The 12340-nt window shown below is 60.3% G+C and overlaps 1 protein-coding gene across 1 annotated transcript in view; it reads right to left on the bottom strand.

Annotated features, from left to right (window-relative positions):
- The window catches only part of AHDC1 (AT-hook DNA binding motif containing 1), a 58836-nt gene that overhangs the window by 18289 nt on the left and 28207 nt on the right, over positions 1-12340 (bottom strand). Inside the window, exon 2 of the mRNA XM_040979669.1 lies at positions 2002-2179. The gene's annotated coding sequence lies outside the window, so the exon portion shown is untranslated. The remainder of the gene's footprint in view (positions 1-2001; positions 2180-12340) is intronic.

The raw sequence follows: 12340 nt of genomic DNA on the forward strand, positions 1-12340 counted from the left end.
GGGGGATCTTCCTTGCTGCTCTGCTGGGAGGCCTTCCCCCTCCTGGGGCCACATGGCCCAGGATCTTCCCATCACGAACTGGTTCTGGGTCTCACCTGTCTCTTGCTTTAGCCCCCTACCCACCTGGTCAATCATATCTGAAGATTATTGCCTGCCCTCATTCTGGTCCCTACACTGTAACAACAATCACTGTGATGGAAAGAACTGCAGCCATCACTTAGCTGGCATGAAGGCTAAGGCTCAGGGAGAGAGGCTGGGCTCTGCCCCGAGGACAAACACCCACGTCATTCAACAGGGCTGGAGTATGACTTGAGGTTTGTTGGGCTCCTGCATACCAAACCACTCTGCAGTCCAGAGATTCAGCCCCCTCCCAAGCTGCCTCCTCCAGCTGTCCTCGTCCTGAGCCATCAGTTCCAGTTTTTGACTTCTAATCTAGCCTCCTCCTAGCTTCTGGTCACTACCTCCCACTGCAGCCATCCACATGCACTACCCTCCCTTACCACTAGGTGTCCCCTCAGAGCCACTGATGCCCCCAAGGGGAATTGGCCATGCCCCCCCACCCCCAGCACAGCACACCCCACCCCATCCTCCTCTACCTCTAGCCACACAGAGCTCCTTTGTGCAGCCCTCGCCCACCCCCTTCCTGCCCAAAGCAGGGCACCTGGCAAGCAGGTCTGCCCCAGAACCGCCCCCTGCCAGCCCCTTGCCCCGGGTGCCAGGTGTGCGGGCGCCACTGCCAGCTCTCCCTGGGCCTGAGGGTCACCCTGCCGGCGGCCCTCCCTTCCTCCCTCCGAGGTCACCCAGGGACTGTGCTTCCCGCCCTGCTCCGCCCCCATCCCCTCCTGCCCTTGGCCCTTACAGACTCCTGTCCTTGTCTTTCTGTCTCCTGAGGACTCCCCTCCTCCAGCCCCACCAGGCCCTCCCCCAGCCTCTCACCCCCGCCCACCTCCCTCCCCAGAGAGCGCCCTGTTCCGCCCCCCCTCCCCTCCCCGCCCAGGTCTGGAGGACTCCTCCTCCTGGAAAGTTGTTGCTGCAAAGGAAGTGACTTCAGCGATTTGGCCACAAGGCTGGGCACTGCTGAGCCCAGCTCGGCTCAAGACTTGCCCAGCCACCTCCAAAGCACAAACGGAGCCACGTGCACACACCACCCCCACCATGCACCCGGAACCACGAGCACCCACTTCCCCTGTGGACACGAAGCTCCCTCTGGGCACACCCACCCAACCCCCAGGGTGTGGAGCATCTACCCACATCTCGGGGAATGCACATCAGCGCCCTGCACCCACCCACACCCATCCAGTACGCACACACGCATCAGGCATTTCCACACCTGCCCAGCACACACATGCCCTGGACCCTGTTCACTCACCATCCACCATATACACAGCCCTTGACACTCCTGCGGCCCTGCCTGCTTATATAACCTGTATATTCAAGCCCTGCACACCTACACACCTGCTTGCCCACAAGCCAGGCTGGCCTTGCACACTCATAGTCGGGTGCCAACAGGTGTGCTCCCAGCCGTGTGATCCCTGGAGGCCCCACCCCCAGACCTCAGCCCCCAGGAATGCTCCTTTGGAAGTTGGGTGGGGTCCCTGGGCAGGCCTGGCTCTAGGGAGCTTCCTAGCGCCCTAGGCTTCATGTGTCAACTGAGGGTGTTGCCCCTGCAGGGCAGGGTGGCCCCACCTGGCCTTTGCAGCTCCCGAGCTGGGTGGGCTCACTGGGTCCAGCCCTGCCCCTGCCCCCTCTGTGGCCTCTGCAGGCACTCCCAGTACTTCACCTTGGCCTCCCAGCTCTCTGCTTCTACAGCCCCCAGTGTCCTCAGGCACAGGGCAATCAGGGCTGGGGGACTCACTGTACATCCAGGAGCCTCAATTTCCCCTTCTGGACAGTGGGAAGCTTCAGTAAACCCAGAGTCTTTTGGGGTCTCTCTAGTCCAAGCTGGGAGGGGGATCAAGTGGGGAGTGGGAAGGTTTCCTGGGGGCAGCCTGGCTGCCTTACCTGAGCAGGCTGTGACGATAGGCCTCGCTTAGCAGGACAGGCCTATCTCCACCAGCATCTCCAGGGTGGTGTCTGCTGCGGCCTGAGAGGCGCCCCTCACCCAGGGCCCTCTGCACACGCTCAGCTGGGCAGGTGCTGGGGTCCAGGCTGATGGGTAGATAGTCAGGCAAGCTCCCATCTGTGGAAGCAAACACAGGGCACCTAGGCATAAGTGCAAGGAGAGCTGATCAGAGGGCAGGGGCAGAACAATGTGAAGCCCATAGGCTGTCCTAGATGGGGTCCCTCTCTTCAGACCTGACCTCCACCCTGATGGGAACTGGGGGCCTACTGAGAAGTGCCTGTATGTCTAGGAACATGGATACACGCACACACAAGTGCATATACAAACTGGTGGCAGGGCCTCTGCTAGTCAGTCCCCAACTCAACCCTGTCTGTGTGATCTTTGGCCAGCGGGCTAACCTCTCGGACTCTCAGATTTCTCAGCTAGAAGGTGGGGAAGCGATCTCGGCAATGAGCAGCAGCACTCCGGGGAAGTCAGGCACGGTGCAGGTTGAGGTGCTGTTCAGAGTGATGGGAAAGGCAGGTTTCCACACGGGCCCTCACCCACCCCCAAGCTGACCTTCACCTGTCTCCATCAACAAGCAGCCTTGGCTTTTGCCTTTTGATAGCCTTCTTTTGCAGGCCCCGCTTCCTGCCCCTTTGCCTGCCTCCCTTGGTTCTGTGCCGGAGCTGCAAAGCATATGGAAAGCTGGCCTTGGGGACTGCTTGTATGCTACACTCTGGCTGCAAGATGCATACCTGTCTGTGCTGGGCAGTGTGGATGCCCACGCCTGACTGATGGTGCCAAACTGTCTGCACACCTGTGCGTGCTGCTCTGTGTCTTTGGCCCCAGAGTAACAACGTGGTGTGAGCCCACGGATCCCTCGGCTCGGCTGTGGGGGTATAGTCCTCTGAGCATAGGGCCTGATTTAGCCTGTTCACATTTCTGTTCCCTTCTGCTCTGTGTGTGCCCACTCGTGAGGCCTCAGAGGTGGAGTGTATGCCTGAGTGTGACAGGGCGGGCGTGTGCACTCGCTCTGCCTGGCTGTGAATCTCGCTGTGTCAGGAGCCAAGCCGGCTCCTGCCTGTGTCAGAGCTCTGGGGACACGTACGATGGGGGCAGGGTGTGTGTGGGCGGCTGATCCTCCACTGTCCCCGCAGGTTTCCTACTGAGAGCCCTGTCTCCCTTCTTCCCTCCACTCTGCTCCTGGCCCCTAGGGCCTCCGTGTGAGTGGTCACAATATCCCCATGGGTCTGCATGTGCTCATGGTGTGTTCTTGCATGTGTGGCTTTGCCCAGCTGCCCAATGTGCCTGGGTATGGTGGTGGGGCCCTGTGCCATGGCACGTCGTCTCTGCACCATTACAACTGTGCATGTCTGACACGCCAGTGCACAGTGATGATGCCTTGGCGTTTGGGTGGCCCCTTCGTGCAGTCCGGGTGTGTGCACAGGGAAGCCCCTTAGTGTGACAGCGTGTGTGCTAGTGTCACTGTTTGTATGTTCCTGCTTCTTTCCTCCCTCCTCCCTTGCTCCTGCTTGCTCTCTCTCTCTCTCTCTCTCTCTCTCTCTCTCTCTCTCTCTCTGTAGGAGCCAGACAACTCCCCAAGCCTGGATTAGGGACAATTTATCCACAGGCAGAGAAGGAGAATTCCAACCTGCCAGAGCCTCCCTCTGATCCATTCCCCCCTTTCCCTGTGGTTGGGTGGGCACAGAAATGCAGCCCAGCAGCTCCCAAGCCCTCAGGGAGCCCCCACTTCTGCAGCTCTCCAGAGGCCCAGGAAGGTGGAAAAGATAAAAATCTGGGTGGCCCTGGAGCCCTTTGGTGGGGGCGGACTGGTTGCCCCCCAACCAGGCCCCCACCACTCAGCTCCTCTTGGCCATGTTCTGCTGCACGTGGCGATGTGTGCGATGTGTGCGTGTGTGTGTGGGGTGGGGGGGGAGCCGAAGGGTTCTGCCCAGTCGCAGGGGCCAGGGAGATTTAAGGCGCAAGGCTGCGCAGGCCGCCCTACAATCCCAGCAAGTGCGAGGGGCTGGGAGCCTGGACTGTGCCCACTTGTGCCCACTTGGGCTGGGAGGCAGGCGGAGGGCAGCGCGGCAGGGGAATGCGGCTGGGCTGCGACTAAGACTCCCTTCACGGTGCTCCAGGCGCAAAGCAGCATCACATGTTTCCCATTAGCTGCTCTGGCCTCCCTGTTCAGGGGGTGTCGGCTGGGGGAGATTTGTTCTGGTTGCAGACACCAGCCGAGACCACACAAGAGAGAGAGAGAGAGCAAAAAGAGAGCCAGCCAGCCAGCTAAAAGGAGAGACAGGGAGACAGAGACACACAAAGGGAGACAGGGACACTAGAAGACACAGGCAGAAAGGGCGAGGGACAGGCACACACAGACACAAAAAGAGCCAGAGAGTGAAGATGGACGGTGACCTGAGGTGGAGGCAGACAGGACCGGGAGGTGTGGTTGCAGAGGCCGAGGACTGGGTGTGGGGTCAGACGGGCATAGGGTGAGTCTGCAGCCAGCAAGGACAGAGGAGACAGGGCCATGGGGGCCAGCTGGTGCCACGGGAGTCTGGCATGGAGGCGGGCCGGGGAGTGGGCTGCCGGCCTCGTGCCTGCTGACCCCCGGGCCTGGGAGATAACAGGCCGAATAGTGCTGACTTGCGGTTCAGAAATCCAATATCCTCGCGGCGCACTAATCGACTACCTGAGCTCCCGGCCCGCGCCGAGCTGCCCCGATTAATCCTGCGGCTCCACAGCTTTAATTAGTTTAACAGTTTCAGGGGCAGAAGAGGCAAGGAACAGGGTCCCCCAGGCCTGTGGGGATGCAGCTCCCCCCATCCTTCTGCAGACCCCACCCATCCCACCTGCCTAATCAGCCACACTCCAGCCCTAGGGACCCCTGTCCACAACCTTGGGAAAATGCAGGGGCCCCTCCTCCCAGGGAGTGGTCCTGAGGGCTGGTGCCCCAACCCCCAGGTGGGTGACATGGGACCAAGACCTGCCCGCCCTCTGGGCTACGGGTTCTACCCCACCAGAGCCCACCAGCTGCCAGCATCCCCATCACAAGGTAACGGGTTGTCTTCTTCGGGTGACAGACAAGCTCCCCAGTTCTTGACAACTTCCCAGCAGCAGGAGCTCTCACACATGTCACTCCCCACAACAGCACGAGAGAGGCACATGGTGACACTGCTCACACACAACAGCCAGAGAGACGGGCACACGAGCCTGTGACAACCCTCCCAACAGCAAGAGCAAAGCACATAACCTGTCGCTTCCCCCAAGTGTGCAATGGGCACATCTCATGTCCCCAGACGGCATGAGATAGGCCATGGGCTGTCACCTGTCACAATGGTGCTGTAACACAAGCAGCCACCCCCCAACACACACACCACTAACAGGATGAGAGACACGCAGAGAAAGGAAACGTCACTGTGCTGACCCCAAGCTCCACAAAATGAGAAAGGCACAGGCCCCCCGCCAGTGCCCCCCAGCATGAGGCAGGGGCACAGCCTTGCCCCACACCCCCGCCGAGTTCTCCCTCCAGAATTGTGGGATGGGTCTACAACATGTCACCTTGCTGACTGCTTGAGCCAGGTAGCAGCCCACCATACCACGCCCCCCCCCGACGCCACCAGCCCGGGAGTGGGGGTGCTATCCTCAGCCTGCAGAAGTGTCACAGCTCACAGGGCATGAATGTCACCCCAGCACTGCCAGGGCTGGGTACAGCCACATGTTGCCCCAGTGATAAACACCATTGGCCCCAGGAGGTGGAGACATGTAGGGCCCTGGGTGTGACCTTGCTCCCTGGGCACCAGGAGGGGAGGTGTTGTGGTCTCCACCTGAGGAACCCAGAGTTGATGGGGCCGGGGAAAAGTACCCAAGAGGAAGCTGCTGGGCACACAGACAGCACCTGGAAAATACCACCTCCCCAAGCCCCTACCCTACCCCACCTCCACTCCACCTGGTAGCTGTGGCTCCTGGGAGGGACAGGATCTGAGGTGGGCGGGCAGTAGGGAGACAGTAGGGTTTGCTGTTCCCCAAGCACCCAGTGAGAGGGTGGGACCTGTTCACCAGGTCCCCAGCTACTGCCAGGGGTCCCCCCTCTTCCTTATAAAGGCCCTCTCTCCCAACTTCAGGCCACAGAGCCGGGGACAAGGAGGCCAAAGTCCAGGGGCATGACTCACCCAGGGAACAGGCCCAGCCTGCTGGCCAGAGTGGTGAGGGAGGCCAGGAGCCAAGAGGCTGGGGTTCAAGTGTGAGCTCCTCCCGGGCCAAGCTGGGTGACCTTGGAGCAGCCGCCCAGCCTCTTTGGGGAGGGGGAGAGGGAATGGATCCAGGAAACCACTGTGGGAGGGGGAAGGGAAGGATCCAGGAAACCACTCCACCCCTAGATCCCTCCTTTCCTTACAGAGAATCCCATCTTCCTATGCCTCAGTTTCCTCATCAGTAAAGCAGGGACAGTAAAGCAAGCATTGCAGGACAGTGTCATAGCAGGTGGGCAGGTCCTCGTGGAAGAGGGGCAGAACTAAACTGAGAGGGCAGGACATTTGCCTAAGTCACAGGGCCAGCAGCAGCAGCTGCATTCAGTCTCCACCTCCAGGCGGCCCACCTGGAACTGTTCTTTATGGCTGCTTGCAGGAGGGTGTGCACATGTGTTGGGTGGTTAGTGTGGTGGTGGATTTAGCATGGTCCCACCATGGGGGATCTACCAGGGGATCTGTGGCATACCCCTTCTGACCTTTACCCTAAATGCCACTCAGCTCACCTTTAAACCTTAAGACTACAAGGGCAAGGCACATGGCAGCTCTCTAGCACCTGCTGCTTGGAAGAAATGTGGTATGTGGGCTGTCACTGTCTGGGGCCTGCTCAGGTCACCAGAGCCCAGAGAGGGACAGGCCTACCCTGAGGTCACACAGCAGGACAGTGGCAGAGCTGGTCAGGGACAGCCTCTAGCCCCTGGGGGTGGCTGGAGCTGCAGGGCCCCCGGGGACTGAGCGAAACGTGGCGACAGATGGCCTGCCGAGGCAGCGGCGATCTGGGCGGCTGGCAGGCATGCTTGCTCCCGCGCAGGGAAGCGGCTAATTTTAGCTGAGGCCTCGATGCCAGCTTTGTTCCCCCCCACCCACCCGCTGAGGGGGCCCAGCATGCCTTGCGTGCAACCCGCCTCCCCCAGGCACCCCTACTCCCCCGTCTGGCCCCTCGGTGAGTAGTGTTCAGACCCAGGGTCCTAGAACTGTGTGCCTGACCAGGCCTTACCGCCCCCAGGGGCCAGAACTGGGCCCTGGGGCCTGGCTCCCCAACTGCAGGGCCAGCTTGCCCAGGAGTCCAAGCTTCCTCCTTGAAGAGGGGAGGCCTGGAGGCTACTGCCCAGGCCAGGCAGTGGAGTGGGAGGGAGGGAGGGCAGGAGGCTGGACAGCAAGGCGGCCAGTCCTATGCCCCACCCTCCACTTAAGGAGACAGGGCCCTGATTCCCTGGGGGCCCTGGCCCTGCCTGCCTGTAGTCCTCCTGGTGGCACTGGAAAAGAAAGAGAGTAGGAGCCATCTGAGCCTGTCCTTGTTCCTCACAACTGTGACTTCACCACAGGAACCCAAACTACTCTAGAGAAGTCACAGACAAGCAAGCACAAAAACCCTAAGCCACGTGTGGAAACTGAGGCATGGTCTGGGACAAATATATTGTAACTGGGAGAGACAAATTCCAGGATCCAGGGGATTCTTGGTGGACACAGCCCCTGGAACTACGGTCTGCCCCTGCCTGGGCTGCCAGAAGGTGGACTGGATGGACCAGGGACAGACCCTGCAGGTTCATTAACCTCCAAATCTCCTCATTCCAGGTTCAACCTTGCGCGCCAAAAGTGGCTTCCAAGACACCTGGTCCCTACCAGGAAGGGGAATCATTTGGGATGACTGTAGGAAGTGCATACACACACCCACTCCACACCCTGCTCTCCAGCCCAGGGCTTCAAGGGAAATGATCAAGTAGGAAGTAGAGGAAGGAGACCCGAAAGGCAAGAGGGGGAGGGAGAAATCAAGGCAGAGAACGAGACAGAAGGAAAGAGAAGGTGAGGTCAGGAGAAACAGGGCCGACGAGGCTTAGGGGAGGATGAAAGGCAGAGATGGGGAGTGGGCTGGATGGAGGGAAACAGCAAGAGAACCTCAGGAGGAAATGAGGAGGAGGAGAAAACAAAGAGAGATAGGAGAAGGATGCAGAGACAAAGACCCACACACATAGCAAGAGGAAGAGACACACTTGGGGTGAGGTTGTGGGGGAAGGGGGCAGGAGCGGAGCAGCCTCCCCAAACACAGATGGCCAAATACAGGAACATGCGAGCCGGGAGCTAGAATCTGGAGCTGGGCAGAGGGGACGACCCACCCAGAGGCCAGCAGACAGTGGAGAGGGTGAGACCCTGGTGGAGAACGACTGGGTGGGCAGGGGGCATACCGAGTGATGCACAGTGGGGGAACAGCAAGAGAAGGCAGGGGCGAGGAGGGAGGGGATGAGGAAGGGAGGAGGGGAGATGTCATCGCCAGAACTAGGGGGGACAGAGGACCGAAATGGAATGTGGGCCTGGGCATGAGGCTCACAGATGCATGGGCTCCGGTTTCAGCTAGGGCAGTTGGCTGCTAGGGTAGGGGGAAAAGGAGTTGAGCTGGCAAGGGAGGGGAGCCTGTTGCCATGGCGGCAGGCACGGCAGGGGCACAGTCTGCTGGCACTTGGAGCTCTGGGCATGGTAGGGGGCTGGCTGAGGGGGGAAGAGAGGAGGGGGGTGCGATAGAGCAGCCTCACCCCTGCCCCCAGGGCTTAACAGGAAAGTAAGTTTCTAGAGAGTGTGGATGGGAGATGCTGGGAGAAGTGGATCTTAGGGCCCTGCTCCATTCCATGAGGGCTGCCAGGGGACACCACTCTCCAGGAGGGCCGTGGGCATCCCAGGTGCCTACCTGGGCCTCCCTCCCTTACTCCCCCAGTCCAGCTGAAGATCCAGCATGCTGCTGCTGTCACTGCCACCACTACCGCTGTATCTGCTTGCACAGGAGCAGCAAGATTGTGAATTCAGGATCTGTAATCCTAACGCAGAGCCCAGGCCTACCGGGCTCCAGTTGCCAAGGCGACGGCAGGTCAGAGGGCAGCGCGGGGCGCCCGCTCCTCCAAGTCAGAATCCCAATTGTTAAAGCCCAAGAATAAACGGCTGAAGCGGCTGTGGGGGGGCCGGTCGGGGGGGCTAAGGTCTGCATCGGCTCAGTGTGGTGTTGTCAAGCGAGATGTCACTAATTGTCTGAAGGGACGGGCTGAGGCAGCTCTTAACTGCTTCCCTGCCACCAGAGACACCTTGGCTGCCTGGCCCCATCCCAGGGCCTCCCAGCATTCCACAGGACAGGCTTCTTGGCGGGGGCAGTGCTGGCAAGGTTTAATCCCTGCCTCCCTTGCCCCGAACCACCACCACACTATGGCTCCCACACATTTCCTTGCCTGATGTGAAACCTCCCACCTGGCAAGTGAAATCCGTGCCTCCCCCAGAACTGGTACCCACAGGCACTGGGCCCACAGGAACCAGGCAGTGCAGCTCTGTCCCCTAGGGCCTCCAAATCTCCCTCAGCTCACCCCACACCGTGCCCTCCTCCTGCCGGAAGCCAGGGGTTCTCATCCGTGATGTGAGCACTACAGAGGAAGAGGTCCTCCTCCAGAACTTGGGAAGGGCCTGGGAGCAGCTCTGGCCACCCACTGGAGCCCTGGTTTCCAGCTCTGCTTGTTCCGCCCACAGGCCTGTCTCCTTATCCGCGGTCCACCCTCAGGAGTGCCTGTTCTGAACCCCACGGTGTCTATAAACCCCCGAACAAGCTGGCCTTCCTGCTGAGGGCCCCATGGCTCATGCAGGCAGGTGTAAACCAAAACAGGTCGGGAGGGGAGGCGTCCAGCAGAAAGCAGCAAGTAGCGAGGCTTGGGCAAGATGACTGAGCCCTCCAGGGGAGAAGGGGTCTTGGACGGCTCTCCAAGGGGAGGGAGTTTCAAGGTCTCCGGATCGCGTGCACAACCTCGCTTACAGCAGGAAGAACGCGGCCTGCACCAGCTGCCCCGCCCCATGGGCAAGCTCTGCCTCCTCCTCCACCTCCTGTTGCCGACTCCACCCTCTGCGCGGCCCAAACCCAGGGGAGCGGTGCCCGCCAGGGGCGGGCCGCCTGCAGCCCGAGCTCCCGGGGTTGGCCGCACCTGGAATGTCGTCACGAGGGGGCGGGGCTCCGGGCCAGCCCCCACCCGCCCCCAGTACCTGGGAGGGGGCGCTCAGCCTGCCCTACCTCACCGCACCCCTCAGGTCGGGGGTCCGCGGGCGCTGTCCGCGGGCGGGGAGCTGGGCACCGAAACAGGGGATCCCCCAGAGAGGGCCCAGCCCAGCCTGGAGCTGGATTTGTACAAAAGGCGACTTGTTCTTGCTTGGGATGCCTGCGCCTTCTCAAACATACCTACAGCCACACTCAGGGGACAGTTACACCCTTATAGCCTCACAGGGCGGGGAGGGAAGACGGCTGTGGACAGACCCGGAGGTGGGCGGTAAGAACACCCACCTCATCCTATGTCACATCACCTGCATTGCAGCCCCGGACCAGGGGCACAACACTGCCCCAGTTCCATCTCCAAGAGCCCCTTCCCATACATCTTAGTCTACAATTTGCCAACTCCTCTGGTTGCCAGGTATACATTGGATGACTTGGTGCTCCGCAAGGCGTCTTACTAAGGTGATTATTTTTACTGAGCACTTACTTCATGCAATCCTAATGATCCCACCTGGTAGCTGGTAGTCTTCCTATTTGGTCAGATGGCAGCAATTTGCCTGACACAGACACCAGGTTCAGCTCCGGTGCTGTGGCCTTGGTCTCCTACCTTACCATCTTAGCACTCCCAGTGTCCCACAGTCCACAAACCAGGCAGCAAAGCCTAAACACACCTCAATGTCACTGGGCTGGTTTTTCTCACTAATCCAAAACAAGGACTGGGGGGCAGGGCAAGTGTCTTTTCCTTCTGAGCTCTCCCCATGCTGGATACTTGGTCCTTAGTCATTACAAATGGGGGCCCAGAGTGACAATGCAGCAGCCAGCAAAGACCACCTTGCACCTTTCCCACAGGTTTACCTCTATTTCTGTCTACCCCTGGAAGGGGGTGTGTGTGTGTGTGTGTGTGTGCCTGCAACTCTCCTTGACCTCGAGGACCTAGCCCCCCCCCAGCCCCCAAGCCCCTGCTGATAACAAGCTGAAACAAACTCCTTCCTAGGCCGTCAAAGCACCTATCCTGGGGGAGCAGGCGCTGTGATCCCCGGAGCCTGGCTAGGGAGAAAGATCGGGTTACTCCTTCCCCAGCTGTGCCCCTGCTGCAGGGGGCTGACCTTTCACCTCCTCCAGGCCAGGACCCAAAGGGGGCTGGAGTCCAGCCCTCACCTCCTGTTAACCCTGTGCCTGCCTCATCTCTTCTGGGTTCCCCAGCAGGGCCAGGCTGGTGGGTCCCAGGAAGCCGGTTGGGCATGCCAATCTTTTCCTCCCCTCTTGGACTCAGGGTCCAATTTCCCAGACAGCTTTTACAGAGCTGCTCCTCCCTGCCCCCTGCCCTAGCTGCCCTGTGGGGATCAGATACCTCCGCCCAAGCAGCTGAAAATGACCTGGGCTATTTTCGCTCAGGGATCACATTGCAAACTCCCCCTGGAGCTGACAGCTTCCCACATCCCTCCGGACCACGGCCCCCCATCCCTCACCCTGGGCACTAACAAGACAGGCAGGTTGTCAGAGACCACCAGCCTGCAATGCTCCAGTGGGGACACTGAGACCGTGACGAACCAAGCACCATGGCTGGGCAGAGACCCAGGCTGCCTGGTACCCGCCCAGGTCTCTCTCCACTGTCCCAGCACGGTCTGCTCCGTACCCTAGATTTCAGGGCCTCTGACCTAGCCAGAGCCCCAGCCAACCTTCGCCAGGCACCAGAAAGTCCCACTGCAGGCTACCCACAAGCCCCTGCGCTGCCCTGCCTGTCTGGAACCACCTTTGTCACACTTTGTGTAGACTCATACCTGTGTCCAAGACACGTGGACCACCAGGAGGATGGAAAGATGTGGGAGGGTGAGGCCTAGGCTCGGGCTTTGTTCCCAGCTGCCTGGGCCCCATCTTCTTGCTTCCCCCACTTTGATCCCCACATTTTGGCCCTCCAGGCACCTCCCCCCCTTTTGCCACTGCCTTGCCCTCTGCCACCTGCCCTAACCCTCCTGGGTAGGAATGTGACTGGTCAGGTCTCAGCTCTAAGGTGACAGCCCCCCATCTTGCTGTCCC

This window comes from Ochotona curzoniae, unplaced genomic scaffold, assembly GCF_017591425.1.
Source record: "Ochotona curzoniae isolate NIBS_2020 unplaced genomic scaffold, NIBS_Ocur_1.0 contig_3255, whole genome shotgun sequence".
Classification (NCBI taxonomy): domain Eukaryota; kingdom Metazoa; phylum Chordata; class Mammalia; order Lagomorpha; family Ochotonidae; genus Ochotona; species Ochotona curzoniae.